The 15,736-nt window shown below is 39.4% G+C and overlaps 1 protein-coding gene across 1 annotated transcript in view; it reads right to left on the bottom strand.

The window, feature by feature from the left end:
- The window catches only part of CDS1 (CDP-diacylglycerol synthase 1), a 70,471-nt gene that overhangs the window by 53,958 nt on the left and 777 nt on the right, over window positions 1-15,736 (bottom strand). The window lies entirely within an intron of this gene.

Raw genomic sequence — 15,736 nt, forward strand, 5'->3', positions numbered from 1 at the left:
GATTGAATCAAGTCTTTCAATTCCTCACTAAGTAGCTTACCCAATAAAATTTTAGCCTCGGGAGAACACTTTCACAGGTTTTGTAAAGCAATAATAAACTTTTTGTTTACTAACTATAACTTTCTTATTAAACAATTATTAAAATAAATGTGTCATCATACCAAAAACAAATGAAATAGACATGCTGAATTCCCACTGCGACACCGAGTCAGTTGTCCTCAAAGCAGCTTAAACAGAGAGAGATGTTGATGACTATAACCCACCAGACAGAACAACCCCTGAAAATGTCAGGGCACTGCTGCCAGTCTGACATGCCAGCAGGTCCTTGACATCTAGAATGATGGAACACATCACTTCTCTTTTCCATTTCCCTACCACCCTTTTTTTTAAACTTCAATAACCCAGAGTGTTGTAGGTGTGGTGTGAGTGGTGGTAGAGATGGTGATTAATGGACCTGGCTCCCTAAGGCAACATCACCATGTTGCAAAACAGCACTAGACTAGGAATCAGAAGTTGCCAGCACTAATTCCACCTCTACTCTATTACTGTGATGAAAGGCAAATCACTTGACCCTTTGGTTAAGAAACTCAGCCTTTGGGGGCACTTGGGTGGCTCAGTCGGTTAAGCAGCCAACTTCAGCTCAGGTCATGATCTCACAGTTCACGAGTTCAAGCCCCATGTAGGGCTCTATGCTGACAGCTCAGAGCCTGGAACCTACTTTGGATTCTGTGTTTCCATCTCTCCCTGCCCCTCCCCTGTTCATGCTTTGTCTCTCTCTCTCTCTCAAAAATAAATGTAAAAAACATTTAAAAAATTAAAGAAAGAAAATACAAGAAACCCAGCCTTTGGTTTCCTCGTAAATTAAAAGCATTGGACTAGAACTCAAACTGTGCTCTTCCAAACACAAAGCTCTCAGCAAGCTACCTTAAAGTCTACTTGGCAATAATGGTGATGCGCCACAACTGCCCCCCCCCCACTCTCAAGATAGCTGCCCTGCTTTTATTTTTATTAATTAAGCTTCTGATTTCTATTTTATATACCTTAAAGAAACTGAAAATGAAACTCTGAAGATTTAACTAGGCTTTTTCGATTCCATTCTAATAACTAAAGAATAAAAGATGATTCCAAAATAATGATATTTTAGAGCTATGCTACTCAAATATTGGAAACCCATTCAGTTAGGAGCAAGCCCGTCACTCATCTTTTCCCATCTCCATCCTCACCCACTGCTCTGTCCTTGCTGAACATCATCCCCTCTCACATAGCTCATCCCCCTGCCCTCTATCCTGCCTCTCAAATTCATTTCAACATAAAAATAATCTTTCTAAATTGCAAATCTGATTTTACCACTCTGCAGCCTGAGGCCACCGGGACAAAGCCAAACTACTTAGCATTGCTTTTACTGTTCTTCATGATGAGACCCTGCTCTTCCAGCCCCTCTTTGGTGACTCCCCAGTTTTCACAGTGCCATACTCTCTTGAATGCAGATGTTTGTTCTATGTACAAAGTACAAACTGCACACTTTCTCTCTTGCTCTCATCCCAGTTCCCATCTCCACATCTAGCTACTGTCCCCTCAGCCTGTGACCTCAGCTTCCAGGTTATTTCCTTTGAAAACGTCTTTGCTCACCTCCAGCTCCAGGTCAGCCATTCTTCAACTGTGCTTCCACAGTTCCTCTAATTTTTACATATTAGTTTACATCAAAACTATTTGTTTGCTTGTCTTTATTTTCCAGTAGTCCACAGGCTTTGTGAGAAGAGGAAATACCATTCACTGGCCTCACTCTCAAATCCTAAGAGGTCAGCAAAGGAACTTGCCCAGTGGCTGGCTTTTATGAAACACTACATGAACATGTGTTGAATGAATTGAGTCTGTCAACTCATGCTAACATTTAAGATTAAAATAAGTTCTCATCTGTTCTTGCTAGTTGAGTAGTTTTGGCCAAGTTACCATGCTTGAGACCTCATTGCACTTATTTACATAAAATGAAGGCTTCGGACTATGCAGAACTACTATTTTCCAAATATTAAACGTTAATGAAAATATGTCTGAGAGGGGCGCCTGGGTGGCTCAGTGGGTTAAGCGGCCGACTTCGGCTCAGGTTATGATCTCGCGGTCTGTGAGTTCTAGCCCCACGTCGGGCTCTGTGCTGACAGCTCAGAGCCCGGAGCCTGCTTCAGATTCTGTGTCTCCCTCTCTCTGACCCTCCCCGTTCATGCTCTGTCTCTCCCTGTCTCAAAAATAAATAAACGTTAAGAAAAAAAAATTTTTTTTTAAAGAAAATATGTCTGAGAAATGATGGATAAAAGTCAAAGAAATAAGTTTATTATCTTGTAAATCCAATTCCTACGGTAAAAGTATACTTAGAAAATAAGAGCAAAACACTTTAAAAATATGGACTTATTTAACAGCCCTCACATTACCACAGAGGTAGGTAAATAATCATTTCCATTTTCTAGGTGAAAAAATTTAGGATCCAAAAGGTTAAGTGCCCATGTTTACACAGCTCTAAGCAATATAGCTTTGATTTGAAACCACACAGGAGGGAAATTAAAAGGACAATTCTCCCCCAAGTTGATCCACAGATTCAGTGCAATCCCAATAAACATCTCAATAGGCATTTTTTTCTTTGTAGACATGTACAGGCTGATTCTAAGATTTACATGAAAAGGCAAAAGACCTAGAAGAGCCTAAGCAGCATGGAAAAAGAACAAAGTTGAAAGACTTACTTTAAGAGTTATTATAAAGCTGTAATCAAGCTGTTGTATGGGCATAATAGAAAAAATGATCAATGGAACAGAATAAGGAGTCCAGAAATAAATCCACACATACAGTCAACTGATTTTCAACAAAGTTGAAAGGTAATTCAATATGATGCTAGAACAACTGTATATCCATATGTTAAAAAGGGAACAGAAAGAACTTTGCTTTATATCTCATATCACTTACAAAAATTAATTCAAAATAGATCACAGACATTTACATAAAACTATAAAACGTACATATCTTTGAGAACTTGGGTTAGGCAAAGATTTCTTAAATATAACAATGAAAGTGTGATCTATAAAGGATAAAATTGACAAACAGAACTTCAACAAAATTAAAACTTTCTGCTTTTCAAAAGACACTACTAGGTGAGCAAGAAAAGAAGCCACAGACTAGAAAAAGATATTTCCAAATCACATTATCTAGTAAAAGTCTTGCATCCAGAATATATAAATAATTCAAAATTTAATTTTAAAAAATCCACTCAAAATACATGGGCAAAATATCTGAATAGCCAATACACCAAAGGAAATACACAGATGAAAATGTTCAACATCATTAGTTATTAGGGAAATGCAAGTGAAAACCACATACAACACTACTATGCATCTATGAGCATGGCTAAATTTAAAAACAATACCAAACTGATGGAGAAAATGTGGAGAAACTGAAACTCTCATGCACTGCTGGCAAGAATGTAAAATGGTAAAACCACTTTGTAAAATAGTTTGACAGTTTCTTAAAAAGTTAAATATACAGGGGCACCTGGGTGGCTCGGTCGGTTAAGCGTCCGACTTCGGCTCAGGTCATGATCTCATGGTCCGTGAGTTCAAGCCCCGCGTTGGGCTCTGTGCTGACAGCTCAGAGCCTGGAGCCTGTTTCAGATTCTGTGTCTCCCTCTCTCTCTGCCCCTCCCCTGTTCATGCTCTGTCTCTGTCTCAAAAATAAATAAATGTTAAAAAAAAAAAAAAAAAAGTTAAATATACATCCATCACATGATGCAGTCATTCCACTCCTAGGCATCTGCCCAAGAGGAATGAAAGTATATATCCACATAAAGACTGTACATCAGATGTTCACAGTAGCTTGATTTGTAATATTTCCAAACTGGAAATAATTCAAATGTCCAACAGGGAAAAGAACAGGTTGGGCTATATCATATAAAGGAATAATATGGGTGACTATCAAAATAATTTACAGAGTAAAAAAGCCAGATAAAAATGTACATACATATGTTTATATGCATACACATATGCATAGAATTCAATTTATACAAACATTTTAGAAAATACAAACTCATCTGAAGTGCTAGAAAGCAGCACAGTAGTTACCTGGAGGTGAGGGGGGAATCACAAAAGGGCAGAAGTAAACTTTTGGTGGTGATGGATATGTTTATAATCTTGATTATAGTGATGAATTCACAGATACATGCGTATGTCAAAACTTACAAAATGTTGCAGTGTCAGTATGGTTTAGTGTATGTCATTTATAGATCATGATGACTCCTGAAGACCACAGGTGAACCAGTAGTCAGGGAAAGAGAACTGAGGTACTTCCCAATACTGGGGACTGAAAAGACAGGAACAAGAGAATGGGCGCCGGTCTACTCAAGATCATGGTTCCAAAGTCTCTAAACTAATGAAGGTAAGTAAGCAGTTTAGAATTCAACAAAGGATAATGTATTAAATCACTCAAAGCTTCCAACCTTTTTATATCAGATCCCCCCTAAAAAGTGAGTCAGTCAGGGTCAGCTTCTCCACTATTGGTCCCCTGAGGTTCATGGTGATCCCTGTACTAGTTAGCATTAAAACTGCAACCAAGCAAAAGGACACAGAGCTCTGTGCATAAAAGGAGGAGGCCTTTTAAAAATCTTGAAGCTGAACAGTTTTTACTTGAAATAACATTAGGTTATATTCCCGATTTCAGCATTTTCTCTCCGTTCCTCCATTTGTCCATAAACACACGGATTTCCTTTGCTTTCTCCCAGGACAAGAAGTGAACACTGGACAAAATTGCCTCTATCTGTGCTTGGGAGGGAGACTAAATCAACTTATTTCCTAGTGAGTCAGCAGTACTGTGAACTAACAGTGGGGTACCAGGGTCTTCAAGACCTCTGTGACGAAGATGAACAGTCAGAGGACTTTATATTCTACAAAAATCTGATTATCTCAATGATCAGTTCTATGGTCCTATCCTGACCTTATTATGATCGATAAAGCCTCTTTGCCTTTTCTAATTTTGAATTGAAAAGGAAAAGACTGGTCCTCCAAATCTTTGCAGCCCTGTTCTAGTCCCCCACTGAAAGAAAAAGGTGATTGTATGCTCCAATGCACAGCCATACTATTCTGATCAGGTGTTACACTATTTAGTGCATCCCAATGCTGGGATCAGAGAAAACCCAATGTGCATCAGCAGCACATAAAATGCCTTAGTAAAAGGCAAATCTGATTATGTCAATCATCCATTTAAAATCTTCCAGGAACTTCCACTGCTCAGATCCAACCGCCTCGTATTCTCCAGCCAGGGCTCTCGGCATGCCCACCATGCCACTTCATGCTCTGCAGAACTGAACTTCCTGCATGCCCAGAATGAACAGTTTTATTCTCATGACATTTTGCTCTTGTAACGTGCTTCCCTCCTCTGAGCCTGGCTTTGCTGGCTAGTGTCTGTTTATCCCAAAGTTCTCAGCTTTGATATCACTTCTAGAAAACCTTTCTTCAGGGAGCCTATCAAAAGCCTAATAAGGGTGCCCAAGTATGTCCATGTCTTGAGGAACCTGTGAATATGTCACAATGCAAAGGTGAATTAAAGTAACAGAACTAAATTCGCTACTCAGCTGACCTTGAGATGGGGAGATTAGCCTGGATTATTCAGGTGAGTTTCATATAATCACAAGGTTCCTTAGAAGCAAGAGAGGAGAGTCAGAGATGTGATGACAGAAACAAGAGGTCTCAGTAATGCTGACTTTGAAGAGAGAGGAAGAGACCATGAGCCAAGGCATGCAGGCAGCCTCTAGAAGCTAGAAAAGGCAGGGAAACAGATTTTCCCCTAGAGCCTCCAGAAGGAACACAGCCCTGCCAATGCCTCAATTTGGGCCTAGGGAGACCCATTTTGAACTTCTGATGTCCGAAACTGGAAGATAGACTTGTGGTGATTTGGCAGAGCAGCAACCAACAACTAAATTCATAGCCCCTCAGAGCAGTGGTGTAGCTCCTGCATGTCCCTCAGGCAGCCTAGGTCTGCCACAGTTTACAGGACACAGTTAGGTTTCGGGTTCGCCCACCAGAGTCTTGTCCGCCACTGCCATGCCTGTAACCAGGAGCTCAGCGAGTGTGTCCTGAGTAAATGGTGACCAGTCATCTCCAAACGGAATCAAGCTGATTCTCCCAATCTGCAGTACCATTACTCTATTTTTTGCCAGTCCTATAATGCTACCTACAATATTCAAATCTGATCTAGTTTCCAGGCCTGTTTTAAGTGTTTGCTAAATTTTTGGCTCATTCTGATTTTTCCCCAATGACACCCAACTCTATTATACATTAAAATTGTACTAGATCTTATGGTTTCAGTTATATGAGTGTTAAATTCCAAATTAGGAATAAAGATCCCTGAAGATGAAATCCATGGGATAATACAAAATAACTTAGAAATCTGAGGAGTTGTATTCAAATGTGGAATATTACTGTCACCACAAATTTGCATTTTATCTGAGATCATATAGTAGTGCTGAGCTCTCCAAAGGGACATCACTCTTTCATGGCTAAGAAAAATAATGCTTACAGCTCTTCTTGCCTTTTGGAGGGAAAAACAAGTATATGCACTAAGAGTGATTAAACCTGTCCTTGGATATTTTCTACAATATGTGAACCTTGACTGGATCCTGGTTTGAGGGGGGAAGGAAGAGGGGAATCTTCAATAGACATTTTGGCACCAAAAGGGAAAATATGAATATGGATCCCTTTTAGTCAAGAAAGTTATTAATTTTTTTAGATGTGATAATGGTATTGTGGTTACAAAGGAGAATGTCTTTAAGACATGCATGATTTAGTATCAGGAGTGAAGGGCCATGAGGTCTGCAGTTTATTTTCAAATGGTTCATTAACAAAATATTTGCATATATGGCAAGATAAAGCAAATCTGTCAAAAATCTTAACAGTTGTTAAATCTAAGTGCTGACTATATGGATGATCACCATACTAGCCTTTTAACTTTTCTACATTATTAGACACTTTTATAATAAAAAGCTAGGAAAAAATTCAAAACTAAACAATACACTGGGGATACAAACATCTTATAAACCTATCAAGAGAAGAAAATATTGAATACAAAATTCAAGGTATGATTAGCCATGTGCCTAAGGGGTTCCTTGTATCATGATACTTTCGTACCGATACTATATTTATTTATAACAATTTTATAAGTAGTACCACCACCTGTAGAATTCCAGGGGACACCATCTACATTAAGCCCTACATGAATGGTGTCCCAGAGTTGTTCAAAGACAACACAGAAACAGTTCATGTACAAACACAGTAAGTAGGTGAAAAGAAAATAAAAACCAAAACCCTGAAAGAGACAGGAGTCCAATTTTGTTTTCCAGATCTGGATTTCTGCATTTCAAGGTAAAATGTTAAGCCCCCGGTAGGCTTAATAAACATTTGCTGCCCCACAGCACCACACTGTCTTCAAATAACCTGCTTGGAATAGAAACGTGGCATTGAGCCCAATCTTAACTGCCAAGGTTTGGTCCCACCTGGGCCAGACAGATGAAGAAGTCAGATTGGCTTCATCAGACCTACATAAAGCTCTTAAACAGCTGGCCATGGATCCTGGCAAATAAAGGGAATTGCAAGCATAGCCAGGAACAGAAAAGTATCGCTGGTTCCCTAACCACCAAATTAGCAAAAAGGAACTTGAAATTTCTATAGCTAGGAGCTCCTCACATTGGACTGGACTCTTGTTTCTCCCTTTCGGTGCATTTCAATTTTATATTTAAAAGAAAGTTCACAACGCAGATAGTTCTGAGTCTTAAGCAAACAAACATTCAATGACATGACATGAAAAACAACTTTGACCTCTCCCCGTGGATAAGAAAATTAGTAAATGCTTAGAAAAATAACTAAACTTGGCATGTGACCAACAACCAATGGATTGCTAATGAAATTAGTTCCTTTTCTGGAGTCACTCAAAATGTGATGTCATTCTCATTAAATAGGTTCTGAAACATTTCCCAACTAAATGAATCAAAGTGTAAACAGCTATAAAATAAAAACAAATGATTTCTTCTCCTAATCAATCACAAAATAAGTGAGGAAACACTAAAAACTATTTTGTGTGAGTTAAATCCAGGTGCTGGAGTAAAATCACAGAATTATAGATTTTGAGCTAAAAGAGTCTAACCAAATTCAGAAAGGCCAAATTAGTTCAAAAATCAATGTGAGTAAAATCACAGAACTATAGATTTTGAGCTAAAAGATTCTAACCAAATTCAGAAAGGCCAAATTAGTTCAAAAATCACAGAAAGTAGTAAGAGTAAAAAAGTTCCTAAGTAAATATTTTAATTAATTTTTAAATTTAGGACCACATACCTAATTTCTCCTTTACGTTTTTTTAGACAGAAAATTTAGGGTAAATCCTAGGTCTTAACACTGTGTGACCTTGGGAAAGGAATTTAGCTTTGCTCAAGGCTATTTCCCTTGTCTACACAATTGTTAAGAGATTGAAATTGGCATTATGTACAAGTGAGTATTTTGCAAACTATGATTACTTTACTACCTTTATTCCATACGATTGAAGTCCACAGTCCAAGAAATCAGTATATTCTACAATTAGTTGTTGAGCAACAGACAAATCCTGGCCTCACCCCTTTTTCAAAGGTACAAAGAGCCACAAAAAAGGTGACATTTAATCAGAACCCCAAACAGGCATCCAACAAGTATTTACTAAATGCACAGAAGGAAGCCAAGCCTCACAAAATACATCTGGTATACAAATTCTTAAGTGACATACTTTCCTTATACTAAATCAAAACCTGTATTTTTTTAAAAAGACATTCCCAACCACAAAACAGTTAAAGAAAAACAAGCAGAAAAAACCTTTGTATTTAGCTGTGCTATCCATGAAGAAACAGAGGAAAGTCTGCTTTACAAAAATGCACATATATAAACATGAAGGATAATCATACTTTACATGTATACATCCTAATTTTTCTCTAGGAGATAATTTTCCAGAGTATTACTTTAAATTGTGCTACATTTCCCTAGGACATCTGTGCCAAACAAAATATTGTTTGCCTCAAAAAGTCCACTGCAGTACACATCCAAAGCCTGATATAGCTGAGGACATCCTATGGTAAAATTTCTCAAAATATTAAGAAAATAAACTGTTGAAAGTCAAGATCACAAAACAATAAGGAAAAACTCATATGGGATGTCCCAAGAATAGCACACATCATTTAAAGGTATGAGAACAAACTACCCGCCCTCACCTCCACACAGTTTACTACCTACATTAACATGACTTTAAAATGTGACTGTCGGGCCCCTGGGTGGCTCAGTCGACTTCAGCTCAGGTCATGATCTCGCGGTCCGTGAGTTTGAGCCCCGCGCAGGGCTCTGTGCTGACAGCTCAGAGCCTGGAGCCTGTTTCGGATTCTGTGTCTCCCTCTCTCTGACCCTCCCCCGTTCATGCTCTGTCTCTCTCTGTCTCAAAAATAAATAAACATTAAAAAAATAAATAAAATAAAATAAAAATAAAAATAAAATAAAATAAAATAAAATAAAATAAAATAAATAAAATGTGACTGTCTACATTAGCAAAACTTTACTATTCCTGACACTTGATTTACAGTTCACTGTTCACCAAAAGACCTTCTGAAAGACACATTAACTCTTTAATGGGAAGCATCAACAAGTTTCTTCCTAAGATTCTTTGAACCCTTGTCTTAAAATCCTTGTGTGGCTACTGCCAACAACCCCAAACTGTTATTTTTGTCTTTACTCAGTCCCAAACAAGTCCTTGCATTGAAAGACCTGCATTAAGTCAAACTGCTGATTCTCACTAAAATCCAACCTAACCTTTCCCACTCCATGACTCTGTCAAAGCTCTGTTCAGGTGCTGTTCTCCCTCAACATGGGAACCCATAAACTCACCTTTGTCTTAGTGTTATCAATTCGTAGGTTGGTAATATTTGGGAAGCCTGCATTCAAAATATGTTGTTAAATAAAACGAATATGCTGCAAATGATAATAAAACCATGAACAATTATTTAGGTGGTAATACTGACTAATAATTGATCAACAACTGGGGAGTATCAATCTCAACAGTATTCTAGATGTCTAGATCTAAATACTAGTATTTATTAACAGCCTAGATTTAAATGAAAAAAAAAGAAAAAGAAAAAATGTTTATTACACCTACAGGTGATCCTAAGACAAACCCATCATGAAGTGTGGTAAAATGATGAATTTATAGAAACACAAGTTCCAAAACTAAAAATTAAAAAAAAAAAAAAAAAACAACTATAGTTGTTTATGAAAGAAACTACACACATCTGAAATAGGGAAGGACAGAAATTAACTGACCAGATCGTTTCACCCAACCTCACAAACCAAAATCTGTACCAAGGTAGCAGCCCTACCTTGTCCCCCAGCCCTCTATTCCACATGTGCCCCTCTTTACTAGCCATGACTTCCATGTGCACCCCTCTCTCTCACTTTGGTCTAGGAAATCAGCTCTTAGCTTGACTTCCAACTGCTCAATCCCTCTCAATCCATCCAGAGCTTCAATAACCTACTTTGGTCTTCAGTCCACTTCCCTGCCTACCCTAACGTGTGGTCAGCCACTTCAATCTGGCCTCGATGATTTGCTCATTCCGTTGGCATTCCTGACCTGGCATTCCCAGGCTGAAATCACACTCAGTGCCTTTCTTATTCTCAGCTATTGAATGGGGCTACTCCTAACACATATATAACTGTTGTGAGGTGCAAGTAAGTAAGGTAAGACGTTATAGGGGCCAAGAGCAGGCAGCCCCAAGATGAGCCACTTTGGCGGGAAGATTATTTTGAATTAAAAGCAATCAAAACCCAGCAGATTCAGAAAAAGTTCTTTGCCTCCCCCCACTCCAACTGCCTAAAAAGAATTTAGATAGAAGGAAGCCCTGCTTCAGGTAGAGAGCTATCACCATAGATAGCTACATTATACTATGAACTAGGTATGATACAGAGGAGCCGAGCAAGGCCTGTTTGATCAAAGTCCTCCATGTCCTATTGTTTCTCAGAGGCCCAGCAAACATTTGTTTGCCAACATTTGCTTTTCTTCATCCTCCTGTGAACTGTATTTCTTCCCTCTGAAACTCCAGATCCCTACCCCCTCTCTCCTTATACACCCCCTTCTCCTTACATACCTCATGTTGCCTGTCTTTGGAATTTCCATGTCTGTCTTGCTTCCCTGGACATATAAAATTAAATTTTATTTTCTCCCATTAATCTTTTTTTTAAGATTGACTGATTGATTGATTTATGAAAGGGGTAGCATGCAAGCAGGGGAGGGACAGAGAGAGGGAGAGAGAATCCCAAGAAGGCTCCACACTATCAGTGCATAGAGGAATGCAAGGCTCAACCCCATGAATCATGAGATCATGACCTGAGCCATAGTCCGATGCGTCACCAACTGAGCCACCCAGGTGCTCCTCCTACTAATCTGTCTTGTGTCAATTTCATTCTTAGTCCAGCTAGAAGGACCCTGAAGGTCAGAGGAAAGTCTTCCTCCTCAATAATGTAAAAGTACTCTGTGAACTCTAAACCAGTCTACAAGTATCAACTATTATGACTATTACTACTACTGACTTAAGAACTATGCTAATTTGGTACAAATAACAAATTTGTGTTATTTTAGTTCAACTGAATCATCTTTTTATAGAACTTTTTTAATGTTTATTCATTTTTGAGAGAGAGAAAGAGAGAGTATGAGCAAGGCAGGGGCAGAGAGAGAGGGAGACACAGAATCCAAAGCTGGCTCCAGGCTCTGAGCTGTCAGCAGAGTTCCACGCAGGGCTCAAATTCACCAACCTCTTGACCTGGGCCGAAGTTGGACACTTAACTGACTGGATCACCCAGGTGCCCCTCAACTGAATCTTCACTGGTGATAATTCTATTGGTTGCCTCTTGGTCATTTCATATCATACTCTCTAAAATAAACTCCCAACAGGTCCTAGTCAGCAAGGACTTCTAGTTCCAGCTCTGCTGCTTGCTCCAGGTTATTCTGGGCAATAACAACCACACTCTAGAGCAAGTTTATCATCTACATTATAAGTATATTATGTATATATAGATTGGGTTGAACTAAATTGTTTCTAAAATCCCTTGAAGCTATATGGTTCTCAGACCCTACTTTACTGAGAAAAGTGAAAGCATCAAACATTTTAATCTACTCTCTTCTGCTTTTCAAAATGTTTTTGCATCCACCCTCCATTCCTTCTTTCCTTTCCTTGGATACTCTAATCTGTATTCTTCACACCCATCTGTTTCTGTTCTAAAGCCTGCCCATCCTCATCAGCATCTTGACTCTCATTTGACTTCTTTCATACAAATACCTATCTTCCCTCCTTTGAAAAAGGAGATTTTTCTAATTAAAAATTTTTTTATGTTTGTTTATTTTTGAGAGAGAGAGAGCACAAGCAGGGGAGGGGCAGAGAGAGGGGGACAGAGGGTCTGAAGCAGGCTCTGTGCTGACAGCAAACAGCCGGATGTGGGACTCAAACTCACAAACTGCAAGATCATGACCTTAGCTGCAGTCTGACACTAAACCGACTGAGTTATCCAGGTGCCCCTGAAAAAGGAGATTTTCACTTGAATGTCTTCTCTAACTGCTATCCTGTATGCCCCTTCAATGGCACTTTCTAACAATAACCACCAGTACTCTACCTCTCACATTCTTCAACCTAAAACCTAGCTTCTAGGACCTTCTGCTAAACTCTCTGTTCCATGCCTCCTCTTCATTCCTAAATACTATTGATGAGATATCCTTCCTTGAGCCCCCAGGACCTCATTATCTTGGTTCCCTTCCTATATATACAACTCTGCTCTATACATGGGCACCTCCCAAGGTTCTGTTTTCAGTTTTCTCCCCTCTTATATTCCAATCAAAAGTTGACATTTCCAGACCCGAACTTTTTATTTCAGTTTCCATCACTACCTTGAATCACCTCTATTTTATTTTTTTTAATTTTTTTTGGTAATGTTTATTTATTTTTGCGACAGAGACAGAGCATGAGCAGGGGAGGGGCAGAGAGAGAGGGAAACACAGACTCAGAAGCAGGCTCCAGGCTCCGAGCTGTCAGCCCAGAGCCTGACGTGGGGCTCGAACTCACAAGCCGTGAGATCATAACCTGAGCTGAAGTTGGATGCTCAACCGACTGAGCCACCCAGGCGCCCCGAATCACCTCTATTTTAGAGAATGACGAACCTTGCACAACCCAATTCACTCATGCCAACTCCCAACCTGCAAAACTACTCCCAAAATTTTGCTTCTTCCCCTAAAGCCTCTTAAGTTATGGATCAAAGTGTACCTGCCAGCAGGTTCTTCCTGTATTACTCTTAACTCTGATCACCCTAGTCTAGGTCCCACAATCATTATCTAAAATATACTTTCTCTCTCAACCCTTATTTCCCTGCCCCTACCAGACCTACTACAAGCCCTGTCACTTCACATCTATCACATTTGCAATACACGCCTATCTGGTTTCTTTGCAACAGGTATCTCCTGTTTCTAATGCTTTTTCCAGGCTGCTGCTGCAGTGATTAGCTAATGCCTCTGCAAAAACCCTCCAGTTACTTCCCAGAGTCCATAAAATAAAGCCTAACCTCCTTCACAAGACTTTCAAGCTCCCAGCCGCACCTCCCAAACATACACAGTTTATGTTCCAGGATCATCAAACTATTTCCAGTTCTCAGTGCCTGCAATGCTGACTCAAGAAACAGTTTCCTCATGCCCTCTGCCTAGAATGCCCTGCCCCAATGCTTGCACACCTGGTGCGTCCCCAGGCATCTTTTCATTCCAGGCTCAACCCTCATCTCCTCTTTAAAGCTCTTCCAGTTGTCCCATGGAGAGTGCAACTATGCCCTCTGTGCTCGCAATTAGCCTTGTTCATATTTCTAATAAATCTAACTCATGTGTCTGCTGGGAGGTTCCTTGAGGGGGCGGTCTTGTCATCTTTTAAGTATTACTCCAGTATTTTAACAACTGGAAACACTCCCCTGCAGGTAAGACACGCTTTTTCACTTGCTAACTCTCTGGAGCACAGGATCCTTCTCCCAGCATGTCTCCAGGTCCTGAACAATGAGAAAGGCATGTTAACAACACCATTACAAATGACTTAGGGGTGTACTGTAACAGCAGAATATAATAATACTTCATTATTTCCCCAAGAGTTCCGCCTTTACTTCAACTTGAACAGAGAAAAGACTTATAACAGTTTAAATAGACCAAATATTAACCCGCCTCTGATGTGCAAGCTATTTTTAAAACAGCCCTTGACCTGGAAAGACAGGTGCATTCAAGCATACACCCTGATAATAAAGAACAGATAGAGGATAGAGTTCAATGTCTCAGGGCTTGCCCAGTCAAGAGTTCCTTGTGATAAACTCTAAAAGTGCAGCAATATTTTAGACAGTTTGAAAATGCTCATCCTTGCCTAAGGAATCTTGACAGAATGAGTTGCATATGGCAACATCTACTCTCAAAAAACGAAATCCAGCTGGGTACATATTAATGAAAACCAATAGTGCAGTGTTTATAAATAAATAAGTGAGTATGCAGTAAGGTAACCCAGTCATAGATAGAGACAACAGTTCTAATGATCAAATCAAACCACAGTAGTTTCCATTTTAAATACATTAGGGTGTTAAGAAACTAAATTAATTCGAAAGTTATTTTATGCATGGCTTCCTGAACATGTTTTCTTTTATTAAAAGCTTGTTAGCTTATGCTGGTTAAGGAAGTCAACATGGCGAAGCTGGTATTTCCTTGATCCTAAACTATACCAGTGCTAAAACAAAACAAATCCCAACCTAATTAATTCTATTTTTGGTCTAGTTTCCAAGGCAGTTTTCACAGACTATTCTCAGCCCACTGTTTCTAGCTTTGTAACACCAACCTTCAGTAACTGAAAACTGTTATATTTTGTGTAATTCCTTGACACATACGTTCTATCACAGACTCTCTACCTGCTATCAAAGGTAGAAAATAAAAAGATCTGTCATCCCACTGATTCTAAGGTTTCATTCGTAAAATCACTGTTAAAGTTATTATTTCATGATATCCTGTGATGTTCCTACCAAGGCCTTGTAACTTGAGTTACATCAAGTTCACCAACATCAAGTTGCAGGTGGAACCCTCCACAAATCAGAACTGCCCAGTGGGTCTCCGCAACAGGACAAACCAGAAGAAAGGGTATCAGGAAACACTTCTACTTCCAAAAGGCCACTGATTTGACCTTGGGCAATCCATTTATTTCACTTCTGTAATTCAAACTGCGATGCTTGCTTCTAAAAAAGAATGCCTCTAGGAATAGTTCAAGAGCTTTGAGCTTCTAAAATACAATGGAATTGTCTAAACAGATTTTGGGAAGCAATCTATTCTCTGGCCCAATTTCCTAAACCACCTAGTCTAAAAGGTCATAAAAGTGCTTTGTTTTCCCAAAATTCCTACTTGGACCACTGTATTAAGGAATACGCTGAGCTTTGACTCTTTTTCTACCTTTAAATAGAATGCGAGTTAAAAGTCCTCATGAATTACCATATCAGGTCAAATGAAATCCACTAGAAGAGCTGCACTGTCTTGGGACTCTAAAGAAGCTGGAGGATTACAACCGTGTCACGAGTATGATACACACACCCCCAACACCCCCCCTCCCAATCTATCATGCAGAGAAAGGGCACAGGAAACGAAACAGTGCTAATGGAGGAGCTCA

Source organism: Panthera leo, chromosome B1 (assembly GCF_018350215.1).
Source record: "Panthera leo isolate Ple1 chromosome B1, P.leo_Ple1_pat1.1, whole genome shotgun sequence".
In the NCBI taxonomy this organism is placed as follows: Eukaryota; Metazoa; Chordata; class Mammalia; order Carnivora; family Felidae; genus Panthera; species Panthera leo.